Raw genomic sequence first — 15,225 nt, forward strand, 5'->3', positions numbered from 1 at the left:
TAAAGGAAATTGATAGGGAAATTGAAATATGGTGGAGAAACTAAAAGAGGAAAGTTGTCGCTATATAAAAGTAAATATGATTTGAATGAATGAACAATCAAATATTAGGATGTGTGATCGTCCAAAATTCTTAATTCTGACAAAGATTATATATATATATATATATATATATATATATATATATATATATATATAGCGTGTCCACAAAGTCTGGCTACATTATGACAAAGATTATATATATATATATATATATATATATATATATATATATATATATATATATATATATATACAGGGTGTCCACAAAGTCGGGCTACATTATGTAGCCAGACTTTGTGGACACCCTGTAAATTATAAAGTCGGACTTTGTGAGCACCGTGTAGATTATGAAGCCAGACTTTGTGGGCAGTGTGTAGATTATGCAGCCAGACTTTGTGGGCACCCTATATATCTATATATATATATATATATATATATATATATATATATATATATATATATATATATATATATAAATGTAAATTTGGTTCGTTAAAAGTGAATAAAACCATATTTCTACGTTACCAATTTATTTGAAATTTTCAGACAACCCATCTTTAGAGTCGAGGGATGTTTTTATGTTATTAAAATAAATTTACCTCTCGAATTATTAAAATATTAAATAAAATAAATATATTTTTTAACCGTTAGTGCGAATCTGTTCTGTTCATAAAACTGAACTTCCGGTTCGATTCATTTCACAGCCACGAATTGACGAAAGATTTCATTTTCTGTTTACTCGATAAGTAAAAAAAAAAAACAAAAAAAACATAATTCATTTGTTTATCTTCCAAATTTTTTAAATTACACATTTTTTCTTTATTATATAAGGCCAAAAAAAAGTTTGTCGCTTGCTTTTTGAGGTTTCTTTTTCGATATAAGATCGGTTGGTAAAGTACAGTTTTATTTTTGTCCGCGCTATTTTTTAAATCGTATTTCCAGGTTTAATTACAGTTTTATTATATGTTTTTTTATTCAATTGTAACCTTAAAATATACCCTCCCCTCCCCATGTTAAGAATGGCTTTTTAAATATTAACATTATTATTACAACACGGATCACTCTCTGCATGAGTACTGTACTTTCACCTAACAATTTAATAAACAAAACAGGGTACTTATGCAGAGAAAGTACCATAATAATAGAATAATAGAATAATAACGTTATTTAGAAAGCCATTCTTAACATGGGGAGGACGTTTTGTTACTATTCTATACTTTCACCTAACAATTTAATAAACAAAAGATGGTACTTATGCAGAGAAGGTACCGTGCTGAAATAACGCTATTAAGAAATCCATTTTTAACATGGGAAAGGGAGAGTGTTCTGTAACTATTTTATATTTTCACCTAACAATTTAATAAACAAAAGATAGTACTTATGCAGAGAAGGTACCGTGCTGAAATAATACCGTTATTTAGAAAGCTATTCTTAACATGGGGAGGGAGTTTTGCATCTATTCTAAAATATGAATGCTTTTTCTTTATTAAAGAAATTGGGTACTCGTGCACTTATTGATCCGTGCTGAAATAATAATGTTATTATTTAAGAAGCCATTCTTAACATGGGGGAGAAGAGGGTGTTTTGTAACTATTCTGGACTTTCACCTAACAATTTAATAAACAAAATTAATCACTATTAATTTAGTCAGCTCGAAAAACGGTGTTTATCGGTGTATTTGAAAGATACAAATGGTGGCGGACACTGTTGATTATGTTAAGTTTGAGATAGTGAGTTAAGACTAAAAAAAACTATACAAAATACTGTCACAAACCCACCGATTATGTCAACCTATGTCATGGTAACATATTCGGTGGGTTTTTGACACTGTATTGTATAGTTTTTAGTTTTCAACTTAATTTCCCAAACTTAACGTATTCAACAGTCTGCAACCATTTCTGTTTTTCTAGCCGATTAAACATTTTACCTTACATAAAAACACTAAACAATTATCCAGTTAGGTAGAAATGTAACTTACCTTACCTTTGTTTTCATTTGTTTTTGGACAACTTTTTCGAATCTGTGTATAGTAACCCCCCCTCACTCAAATATTAATTACTAACTCACATTTTTGTATACAGAAAAAAAAACATTTAGCGTTTCAACGTTAGCTTTATCCATTGATTGTTGGTCGAGCCCAAGCCATTATTGACGGTAATCCTGGGGATCAGGATTCAATTCTGCAAGAGTACCATTTTTTTCATTTTTTTTATTTATTTATTTTTTAGAGTGGATTGCTGTACTAAGAATATAAGAAACATGCATTTTCTCTTTTTATTGGAATTTTCCATTACACCAAATTGAGCCACAGCAACGCGTGGCAGGGTACAGCTTGTATATATATATATATATATATATATATATATATATATATATATATATACAAGACTTCTAAGAAGATTAAATCCCGTCTTCTATTTCTCCTTCTTCTTCTTCGTCTTATTATTATTATTATTATTATTATTAGTAGTAGTAGTAGTAGTAATAGTAGTAGTAGTAGTAGTAGTAGTAGTAGTAGTAGTAGTACCTATTTACAATGACTCCCCACGGGACAGAGTTAGACACCAGGGCGTTTTTTAATGTGGAGAAAAGGTACAAAAATAAAAAAAAATGTCTCAGTCGAGAAGGACTGTTCTACCACCGAAAGAGAACAAGAAATGGAAGTGCAGCATCTGAAGAACAGATACTACACTTTGATCTTGGTCAATTTATTTGCACATGTTCGAAGATTCTAATTGGAACTAAATATGATTTGATATATATATATATATATATATATATATATATATATATATATATATATATATATAACTTATTAATTTTAACTAATGGAAAAAGGATTACTAAAATAAGTAACCAATGAAGAGGAAAATTTTTTTATACAAAATTGCTCAAAACCAGTAAGATTAATTTATCTGACGATAAAACCTGAAGTACTCGCACTCGATAAATATGGCGATTACATCAGTCAGTTTCCGCAAGAAGTGGAGATTGTTATTCGGAAGTTGGAAAGGATCGAAAAGAATGAATAGACAAAATAACGTCTATTTTATTTAATTAAATACGTCATGTATATATATATATATATATATATATATATATATATACTTTTTATTTGTTGTTGCATAAACATTAATATGTCGTTACACATGTATGAACATGTTTCTGTCAACCAGTTACGTCATTAGAGACCCTGCTTATACAAATACTGAGTCCGTAATGAAAATCGTTCAGGTATTCAGCGTCAGAGGAAATTATTAACAGGAGGCCACATTACATGCAATATATCTATATATAAAAGTGAACGTGTCTGTGTGTCTTTCTGTATCTGTCTGTATCTGTCTGTGTCCACTTCCCTACGCAATAACTCTGTCAATTTTTAGTCTACAGACTAGAAATTTGATATATAGGTTACTCAGATTTGGGAAAATCGATGTGATCGGTTTTTGGCCAGATATTTGGCTGTTAAGGGGTCAAAGTTCAACAATTTGACCTTTGAGAACTCTACCAAACGCCTCCGACAATTTTGGGTCTAAACACTTGAAATTTTAGATATAGGTTCATTGGACATAGATCTAACTTAATAGCTTGATTTGAACGCGAAACAATGAATTTTAAGGGGTCATAATAGGGGTCAAAGTTTTAAAAAAATTACCTTTTTTTGTTTTGTTTTGTTTGGGTTTTTTTTTGTTTTTTTTTGCTCAGTATACACCTCCAAACACCCGGGCAACGCCGCGCACCCATTCTAGTTAAAAATAAAAGTAAAAAAATAAAACGATTAAATGAAACATGGTCCCTCGTGAGTACACAGTGAACGAGGCATAAAAAATGGCTAAATTTAGCATTTGCCCCCCCCCATTTAGCCACAAATGTCCTCAGGGTTCGTCAAATCCTGATGAAAATGAACAAACGGTGCAGTTTTAGGCCTTAACATATGTAAATTTCAGTTCTTCATCATGTAAAAGAAAAAAAAGTGACTAAGTCAATCACTCCCCCCTCCATTTAGCCCCAAAAGTCCCGAGGGCCTTAACATATTTGAATTTGAGTTCAGCACCATGAAAAACTGCTAATAAATAGACTTACACAGAAAATAATGGACAAATATGGTAAAATAGTCCCCAAAATAGGGTGTTTTTATCAGCCCTTAAAGAGCCTCTGAGTTATTGCGAAGTATAGGCAAAAAAAAATTATATTGAAATCAGTTAGTTACAACTTCTCAGTAAGTTTTATAAAAATCCAAGGCATCAATTTTTTTAATAAGCACAAAAGTGTCAATTTTTGCCATCTTAACCCAAAGGGGGGGGGGCAACCAGAGTTTTCCCGATAAATCCATTCTATTACTTTTTTATTTATATCATGTTTGTGCAAAACTTTTCAAAATCCAACGCGCAGTCATTGAGAAAAATGCGAACAGATTAACAGACGAACGGACGAACGGAAGAACGGACAAGGGTGAATAATTGTCGTGGGATCAAAAATGGTTTTTAATATATGGAAAGAAGACGAAAAAAAGGAGACGGGGGTTAAGGTTTGTATTGAAAGCAGAGGAAAAGGTATAAACAAAGGAAGAAAATAACGGGGAGAATAAGAAAAAAGTAAAAAATTAGATGAAAAATAAAAAATATTTACTTATACATACACACACAGACACACACACACACACACACACACACACACATATATATATATATATATATATATATATATTTCTGTGGAAATATGATTTTATAATTATATTTCACTTTTTATGTATAAAAATCATTAATTAAAGAAGCTCAATGTGATTACAGAGTATATAACAAAAAAAGGACAAAAGTCTATATTCCAGATTTCATGATGTTGACCATCTTACAATTTATTCCCTTAATTCCGTTGACGCACACAATTCTTCAGAGTATCTGTTTCGTAGAGCAAAATCATTCATTTAATTATTACATCAATCAATGAATTTATTTTGCCCTTAACTCATCAGTAGGAGAAGCAACTATCAATCCACCAAAAGAAAAGAAAATGCACTTGAGCATAAATATAAACTCCGAAAATTGGAAAAGAAGTTTTAATTACCTTAATTTTAGCTTACATTATGACATTTTGAACTTCAAAATAGTGTAATAAAAGCTAAAAATTTGGAATATAGACTTTTGTCATTTATTTATATATATATATATATATATATATATATATATATATATATATATATACGTATTTCTAGTATTATATGAAAGGAACGTTGTCTGTGTGTGACTTGTTTCCTATGGACTTTTGAAATTGCATACAAAAGTACTTGATGGGTCTGGGAGTGTTCATATGTTTGTTTTGCATCGGAATACATCCGATAAGTATTGATAATCGATAATCGAAAAAATCAGATTAAAGAAGGAAGTCAGAATTTGACCAAAGTAAACACTTTTATACAACCTTACACTACAAGTGTATTTGAGGAGTTTCATAACCGCACAAGCACAAAGGGCCAGCCTGAAAAATAATTCTTTTATATGAAAAGAGCGCGTTCGAAATGAATATTTTTTAGAGCACAATTGAGCCCTGATACTTAATTTTTGTACATCTTACTTTAATTGAAGTGATTATGTAAAATATTTTCATAAAATCAACAGTTGGGTCTTTGATAAGACGGTGGCGCGTTCGAAATTAATGTGTCTGTTTAGCGCACAATTGAACAATGATAGTGGCCCTTTGCATTTTAAACTTTAATTATCTTGCAGGTAATTTAATAGAATAAACAGTAGATTCTCTGTAATGCAATGTAGACTACAAAGTATTGTAGACGAAGTCATTGCAGAGAGACACGTAACGCTTTTTTTCTGGTAAAGTAGCGCAGGCAATCAAAAAATGAGCGATTTCACCGATTCCGATGACAATAAAAGTATAGGGGGGTGAAACATTCGTTGACCCTCATTCAATCCTGGACAATATTACGTCTGCCTGCTAGTATGTATTATTTCATGTATTTACTTAAACTGCTATGAAATATATTTTATGTATCAATTTTCAGTATTTATTTAACAGTGCTCAATACTTAGAACAAGGTTGTAAATTACTAAATTATGTATAGAAATTAAGCTATGCAGAATATTTCGGGTTTCATTTTAACTTGATGAATCCTTATAAGAATGAAAAGAGAAGATTCTGTGTTGCTTACTAGATCTTAATATATATATATATATATATATATATATATATATATATATATATATATATATAAGCAAATAGTTAATAAAACATATTTAATTTGAAAATGAAACACTAAATAAGTGGATCAACATATTTAGCGTTTCCTTTTCAGATTAAATGTTTTAACTCTTTTTCAAAGTGTTTTTAACATGTTTTATTAACAATTTGCGCTTGTTATAAGCTCTGTCTCCTATTTGGTTTTATCGAAATTCTATATCTGCTTGAGATTACTTTATAAATATTAATTCTTTAATATTCATAATATACTTTAGTTTTACCAACTTGGATCATTTTGGTAAATTCAATTGTCATTTTTATTGTATATATATATATATATATATATATATATATATATATATATATATATATATATATATATATAGTAAGTTATAAAGTATTTACTTCAAACGTGCTCAATACGTAGATAGAGCTAGTTAGTAAGTTATAAAATATATATAGCGATTAAGCTACACTGAATATTCCGCGTTTCTTCCATTCTAGGACTCTTCAGGTTTATGCACATAAGCCTGAAGAGTCCTAGAGTGGATGAAACGCGGAATATTCAGTGTAGCTTAATCGCTATATATATTTTATAACTTACTAACTAGCTCTATCTACGTATTGAGCACGTTTGAAGTAAATACTTAAAGTTTACGCATAAATTTATACTTTCGTATAATAATTTTATGTGAGTAAATGAAGTAGTTATATATGTATATATATATATATATATATTATAATTTAAGAAACATTTGCATCACCATATATATATATATATATATATATATATATATATATGTTTAAAGAAAAATAGAAAAAACCGAATGAAATTATTAAAAAATCAACGTTTCGTCCTTATTTCAGAGGACATCTTCAGGATAATTGAAATAAAAATGTAAGAAAAGAAAAAGTCATAGATCATGCGAAAAAAGACAGTTTTTGAATCCTACCCATGTCGGGAAGGACAAATATGTGTGCGTATGGGAAGGTTGGGTTGTTCGATGTCTATATATACACTTTTAAAACTGCATTAAAATAAATATGTATATATAAGGACGAAACGTTGATTTTTTAATAATTTCATTCGGTTTTCTCTATTTTTCTTTAAACATAATGTCAACCACCGCTGGTATTTTTTCATTCCTTATATATATATATATATATATATATATATATATATATATATATATATATATATATATATGCATGTATACAGTAGAACCCCGGGATACGGTGATAGAGCATCCGGGTTGTTGTTTTTTTAGATTAATATGTGGAATACGATGTTTTTCTGGCCTTTGGTTACGGTATTTGCCCGCCTTACGGTATTATGCATAATGTTATTGGATTATATATTGTACTGTATTTTGATACTAATTTTTAATGATGTAACCTGGGTGGTTACTCTTATATATATATATATATATATATATATATATATATATATATATATATATATATATATATATATATATATATGGGGGGGTGTTTGCGCAAGTTTCACAATTCCTGATCGTTTTTAACGTTGTGCCTATATTTGAAATTCATAGTTGTTAATTTCCTTTAATTCTTGTGGCGATTGATTGATGATGGCCTGGAGGTAACGTCCTAACAATTGGAGTCAAAGGTAACTTTGTAATGGGTTCGGATTTTCCGAGTAGTAGCAATCGTCACTTCTTGCACTGATAATTGCGAAAGCATAAACACTTGTGTCTCTTGGTATAAAAATAATTGTTTATGCATAATAATTATAAATGTATCTATACAATCATTATAAATGTATCTATCTATCTATCTTTATATATATATATATAGATAGATAGATAGATAGATAGATAGATATAGACATATATATATATAGAGAGAGAGAGAGATAGATAGATAGATAGATAGATAGATAGATATAGATATATATATATATATATATATATATATATAGATAGATAGATAGATAGATAGATAGATAGATAGATAGATAGATAGATTCTGTCAAACAAATAACAATCATTAATATTTAAACCTAGTGGTATATTTATTACTTATATCCGTCCTGGACCAGGTATTCTAATAGTGGCGATATAAAAGTAAATATATCATTAGATTAGTGTGTCTATATCTATGTTGGTCTGTCTCTAGCTGTGCATGAATATATAAGGGATTATCTAATTTCCTGAATCGAGTAACGATCGAAATGATTTGGTTTTCTGTTTTATTAAGATAACATACTGGTTCTAACGTAATCCCCTGTGCGCATGCGTGCCAAGTGATACTCCACTGGTGCAGCTTCTTTGCCGGAACGTTAAAACCAAAATGGCGGAATAGATAAGAAACAATGGTTTTTAAAAAGTATACATTTTTAAACAAAAGAAAATAAAAAAAGGTGTGCGTGAAACAGATACACGTGTGCAGTGGTTGGAGTGGAATGGCGAAAACAACAGGCAACAAAAATCTCCAAACTCACGAAACAAAGTGGCGTCCTGTGAAACGTACTGGTTGTTACGCTACAGCAAAATCGATTATTCTTACAAATACATTACTATACTATAGCTGAGTCAATCAAGGTTTCTTTCCTTAAGCTGATACTTACAGAATTTTATGACATACCTCTATTCCATGAGACAGTCGTAATTGTTGTTGTTCAAGGTTATACAACGTAACATTAAGCCCATATGCCACGACTTTCTCTTACTGATCGTCAGGAGCTCGTTAATCTCTACCTTTCTGGTTTATCCAATCGAGAAATCGGCCGCTGTTTCGAATGTGATGAGAAAATGGTACGAAAGACTGTGCAAATGCACCAAAATACCGGCAGTGTTCGTGATGCCCCTAAATCTGGTCGTACTAGAGTTACTTCTAACAGCGAAGACAATGCTATCAAGATCCGCAGCCTAAGAAGCAGATTTGCAACGGCTCCCCAAATCCAACAACAGTGCAATCTTGTTAAAAAGTACTCTATTTATACTGCCAAGAACAAATTAAAGGAATTTAATTTGCGAGGATATGTTGCAAGACGCAAGTCAATGATTTCTGTAAAGAACAGACAGCGCCGTCTGGACTTCGTCAGATGCAATGAAAATCATAACTCTTCGTATTGGTCAAAAGTGCTTTTTATATATATAAATTATGGCAGTGTACTAAAAACGGGCGATTGAAGAAACATGTATGCACGTATGTAGACATGAATACTTGTGTATAGCCAGTAGAGTTTAGTTTCCTAGAAGTACATCCAATGAAACAACATGTGTCTACCAAAATAGAGCTCAATGAGTGAACAGAGCAGGTATATTAATTTTATTTATACAAACATTAATGGCTACATAGGTGCATACATGTTTCTGTAATCACCCACGTTGGGGGATTACGTCTTCAGGCCAAGGATTACCGTCGAAAGTGATAGTTCCACCAAATACATTTTCCTATTTCGTTTATCAAGTTAGAATGCAACCTGGGTGGGAGTCATAAAAAACGGTAAGAGGATAAGTGAGGTCTTTGAAGATAATAAACATCTTTTTTATTTCCCTTCCCCCCCCATCCAACCTATATTTTGGTTTTTATAGCATAAGGTACTTGAGAATTTAGTTTTTTTTGTCTTGGAGTCTGTAAATTAAGAACATCAGCTATGGTCAACTAAGTACTGACCGGTGCCTTTCAATCTACATCCATCCACACATACATGCAACACACACACAACGACATACACATACACAGACACCGCCACACACACACACTCACATTAATACATATATTCAAAAGCGAATCTATGCTGTACGCTTTTATTTTACTCACAACACACGTACTGAAACTAGGCAATAACTCTAAGACTACGCAGGAATAAAGTTAAAATTACAATAATGTAAATAAAACAAAACAAAAAATAAATAAAATTAATAAAATTAATAAAAATTAAATTAAATAAAATAAAAATAAATAAAAATAAAATCAAAATAAAAACAAATAAACAAACAAAATATGAATAAACATAAAACACGAAAGTTATCTAAACCCCACATGTACCTATATATATTCATATATCAATATACTTATAGATGCCTACACTTTGCTACACCCGCGCAAATATACACACACACATACAGACATACAGAGACAAATAATGGCATTTTTCTTTACTTCAGTAGCGTGGTAACCCCTTCATATATGCAATAGTATGGTACTACACTCAAGACGGGTTTATATATATATATATATATATATATATATATATATATATATATATATACAAACATATATATACATATATATATAAATATATACATACATACATATACACACATACATACATATATAACATACATATAAACAACATTCGGACCTCCATAAATTCTTGTAATCTATATTGTTACAACAACCATATACGAGACAGCCTATTCTAATAGTTCAGAGATATATATGCATATACATACATATACATACATACACACATACAAATACATGCATAGACAAACATACACACAGATATATAGATACACATATATATAAATATACAAACATACATGCATACATAAAATACACTAATACATACATACTCACACAAATATAGACCTATATATATATACATGTACCGTGCCACCAAATGATACATCTAAAGTAGAAACAGACATGAATACATTTACTATATAAATTCCCTTTTTCTATCAAACTCCACACGCATAGTTATATTTTATGGCCCCACTCGCTTGTTACATTTTCCTAAGTTGTAGGTTTTTTCCGTAAAAATTTATACTACGTAAAAATTCATATTGAATTCAACATGAAGTTCATAGGCCTATCTTCATATTAAGCAAGCACTCTTTCGATGGTTAGGCAGATATACATAAGATGTATAACGATACAATAATAATATATAATAACACATGACAGAAATCAGAGTATTTAGGTTATACAAACTGAGTATACAAGCTTATATATTGTAGTACTTACCTTCATCTTTATTTACTCACCCTAATTTCCTTATCCCCTTTTCTTTCATTCACCATTCATTCCTTACTTTCTTTCATCTATTTATTCATTCATTATTTTCTTATTTTTAAATTAACTTTCCTACCCGGGTATATAAAGATCATAAATCCATACATGCATACACCAAAAAATACCCATATGCATGCATTATTACGATGTTCACCCAAAACAATCTATTACTCATTTGGTTCAAATATACCTTCATACAGGTACTTATTTAGGTTAGTAATATTATAACTGCTTGATGAAGTAGAATATTAAGCGACTTACGTAATCCATACGGGTATGATCATAGTTGCGACCTCACCTATACTCTTTGTGAGGGGTTATTTGATGGGGGTTAGTTGTACTTATAGTTGTTTTAGTCTACTAATTTAGAGTTCTTTAAGTGCGTGTACTCTAAAATGTTTGCAGAATATAACAGTTTCTTGTTTAATATTTAATCATTTTTCTCTGTCTTTAAACCTATTTATCTCAAGTTTTTCTGATAAGCATAATGGACATGGTGAGTTCAATGAGTGGCAAGTATTGGCCCTCCTAATAATCTTCCATTCTATACTAGGTGTTTTATTTTCTCTAACTAATTTCTAGTAATATAACGATAAGGAAGTGTCCTTTTCATATGTTTGATTACTCATCGAGCGTGTATGTCCATAGAATCTATTTTTGAAAGTCATTTGGGTACTCCCTATGTAGAATCTTTCGTCCCTTGGGTTCTCTACCGGGAATATCCTAGTTTGGTATACCACTGATGAGGTCAGACATTCATTTTTTTATTGGGCATTCCTCAGGCTTTTTACAGTTACATTTATTCACCGCAGTGTTTGCACTAGTATTTTCACCTTCTCTATTAGTCGTCTTTAAAATTCTTCCATTATGTTTTTTTATAATCCTTTCTAAGTTATCACTACAGCTATAACATAATTTTAATGTATTTTTATTAAATATTTTATGTAATATATTATTTGGTGGGAAATGCTTGTTAATAAGTTGTAAAAATTTTGTACCAAGTTTTGTTTTCAACATAATATTAAAGGGGGGGTGAACCAAATAATATTCCTACCACGATTTCTAGATCCATTTTTGCTAACGTTAGTTACTTTATATTTTATCTCTATGTCTTTATACCCACTATTTTTAAGTGCTGTATTATAAATAGCTTTGCAATCATTGAAAGTTACTTCATTAGATGAATTGTTACTTATTCTACTTTCAATAGATAACGGTATATGTTTAATAATGGATGGTGGATGGTTAGACTGCGGGTGTATATAAATAGGATTAGCATTATCCTTCATATATGGTTTATAAGTATTCGAATCCAGATCTAAAGTAACGTCAAGGAAATTAACCTGTTTTAAGTTAGCATTAACTTCTACTTTAAGGCCAAAATCTTTCATGCCCCTATGGATTGCTCTCCTAATCTGATCACATTTAACACTTGTAGCATTCTTCACTATTATGAGCCCATCATCACGATATAAGCCCATGTCCCTTCTATCAATAATATTATCTTTTGTCAAATTATAAATGATATAAAGTCCAACGAGATCTGTTGCCTCTGCAGAGTCCAGCGATCCCATTGATACCCCGAAAAAGTCGTTTTGCCCATTGTTCTCCGTTATAGACAAGGACAGTTGTGCGGCATTTCATAATGATATCCAAATCCTCATCCGAGACATTGGTATAGGTCTTAGCAAATTCAATTGCCTTTCCAAAAAGATCCTTTGTGATTGACGGGTAGTAATCCATTATGTCAAATTGCACGAAGGCACATTTTTTCTTGTTGGCAATGTTAAGAAACCATTTTACAGGATCTGCCGTATTTATCCATAGGTTCAGGTTGAATTGCCGTTTTAATTCTAGATTGATTTTCTCTAATATTCTTTTACTAATCTTTCCAATTTCGGGTCTGGTTGGGTTGATCATTCTTGTTGTTGGTTTTGTCTTGAAACTAGGTTTATGATCCTTTAAAAGGATATACGCTTCGTTTCCTCTAAGCTTATTTACTCTGTCACTGATTTGTAATTCATCCGTGATTTTTTTACTGTCCTTATTTATCAAATCAATTATGTTGCTATTTTTACCTTGTGATAGTCTTTTTTCAAATTCTTCTGGACTAGGTCATTATATTTCTTCTTGTCTAATTTATAAAAGTTCCTGGTCTTATCCGCCTTAACAAGGATATGTTGTGATTTGTTGATCTCCCTTACAATATTGTCGAGTTTTTTTTTTGGAATTGATTTTTAGTTTTGTGGAATTCTAAATTTCTAATTAGTGAATAGAGATCCTTCTCGAATAGCACTAATTGTAGGATTACTGGTGGTGATTTTATGCTTTTAAATCCATATCTCTCTTTTTTGGTATTATCATCTTTATCCAGTAGAAAAAAAGGTAGCTTTCCATTTCATCCTTTTGAGTAAATCATCCATTTTCATCATTAATTTTAGTAAATAATCCTTGGTATTTGGTGTGGGGATGTTCTTTAGTGACGTATCGAAGTTAATCCTTTCCATGTTTGTGTTTTATGAAGACACGAAGTAATGAATACTTGTATAAATAAATTTTATATATGTGTATATAATATGTATATGTATATATAATATGTATATATATATATATATATATATGCATTGGTACACAAGAGACCATAAACACTCCTGTAACCCTAGCTGCGCGTGTAATTTTCAGGCAATGGTTGAGTAATCCTCAACCTCACCTGTACTGCTTGTGGACAGTAGCAAAAAGAAGCCAAAGACTAGCTGGAAACAATGCTGAGATAAGTGGCGAGCACATACATTACTTGAAATTTTAGTACGTCATATATATATATATATATATATATATATACATATATATATATATATGCATATATATTCCACTATTATATTCTAGTACCTTTGTCTGTGTGTCTGTGTGTTCGTTCATCATGGACTCGAAAACGACTCGATCGATGTTCATGAAAGTTTACACGAATTTATTTGAATCTGGTAGTGGCGCGTTCGAGATGAATGCTTCTGTTTAAAGCACAATTTCACAATAATATTTGACTTTTTCATTTTAAACTTAAATTCAAGCAATTATCATCGCACAAGCAGTAATGCCAGACATATAAATCAACAGTAGGTTCTTTGATATGACAGCGGCGCGAAATGAATATTTCTGCTTAGAGCACAATTGAAGCATCATACTTGATTTTTACATTTTAAACTTTAATTCAAGCCATTATATATGAAAATTATATATGGAAATTATATATGAAAATTATATATGGAAATTATATATGAAAATTATATATGGAAATTATATATGAAAATTATATATGGAAATTATATATGAAAATTATATATGAAAATTATATATGAAAATTATATATGAAAATAATTTTATAAAATCAACAGTAGGTTCTCTTCAGAGCAATGTAGACTACAATATATTGTGAACTTAATCACTATGAGAGGCATGTGAAGCCTCCACCAGGTGCATCGCGATAGGTCCTTCATTAGAGCAGGCAATTAATCGATTTGATTGAAAAATGAACGATTTAATCGATTTCAATGACAATAAAAAATATGGGAGTGTGAAACAATCGTTGATCATCATTCAATCCCAGGCAACGTCGGGTCACCCTGCAAGCATATATATATATATATATATATATATATATATATATATATATATATATATATATATATATAAGTTAAAAATTATTGTTTTGGGCTCACATAAAGTCATTGCGTTAGATCCATGTCCAAGGAACCTATATCTAAAATTTCAAGTGTTTAAACCTAAAATTGGCGGAGGAGTTTGGTAGAGTGTATGTTGAGTAAAAAAAAAGTGGTAGTAGGAAGGCAGGCTCGAACCCGTACCGCGAAGGAGAAAAAGAACGGGAAAAAGCTTGACGTCTTTGCTGTTACGACCACCGCCAAACCGGAAGTGACTTATGTTTAAATTAAGGCTAGACAATCGAAAGGAGAGGATGGCTTTCAAAAATGTCGGTGAAAAAGCGACTCCCCC

The sequence above is a fragment of the Euprymna scolopes genome, chromosome 16 (genome assembly GCF_053919585.1).
Source record: "Euprymna scolopes isolate OS-2025 chromosome 16, ASM5391958v1, whole genome shotgun sequence".
Classification (NCBI taxonomy): Eukaryota; Metazoa; Mollusca; class Cephalopoda; order Sepiida; family Sepiolidae; genus Euprymna; species Euprymna scolopes.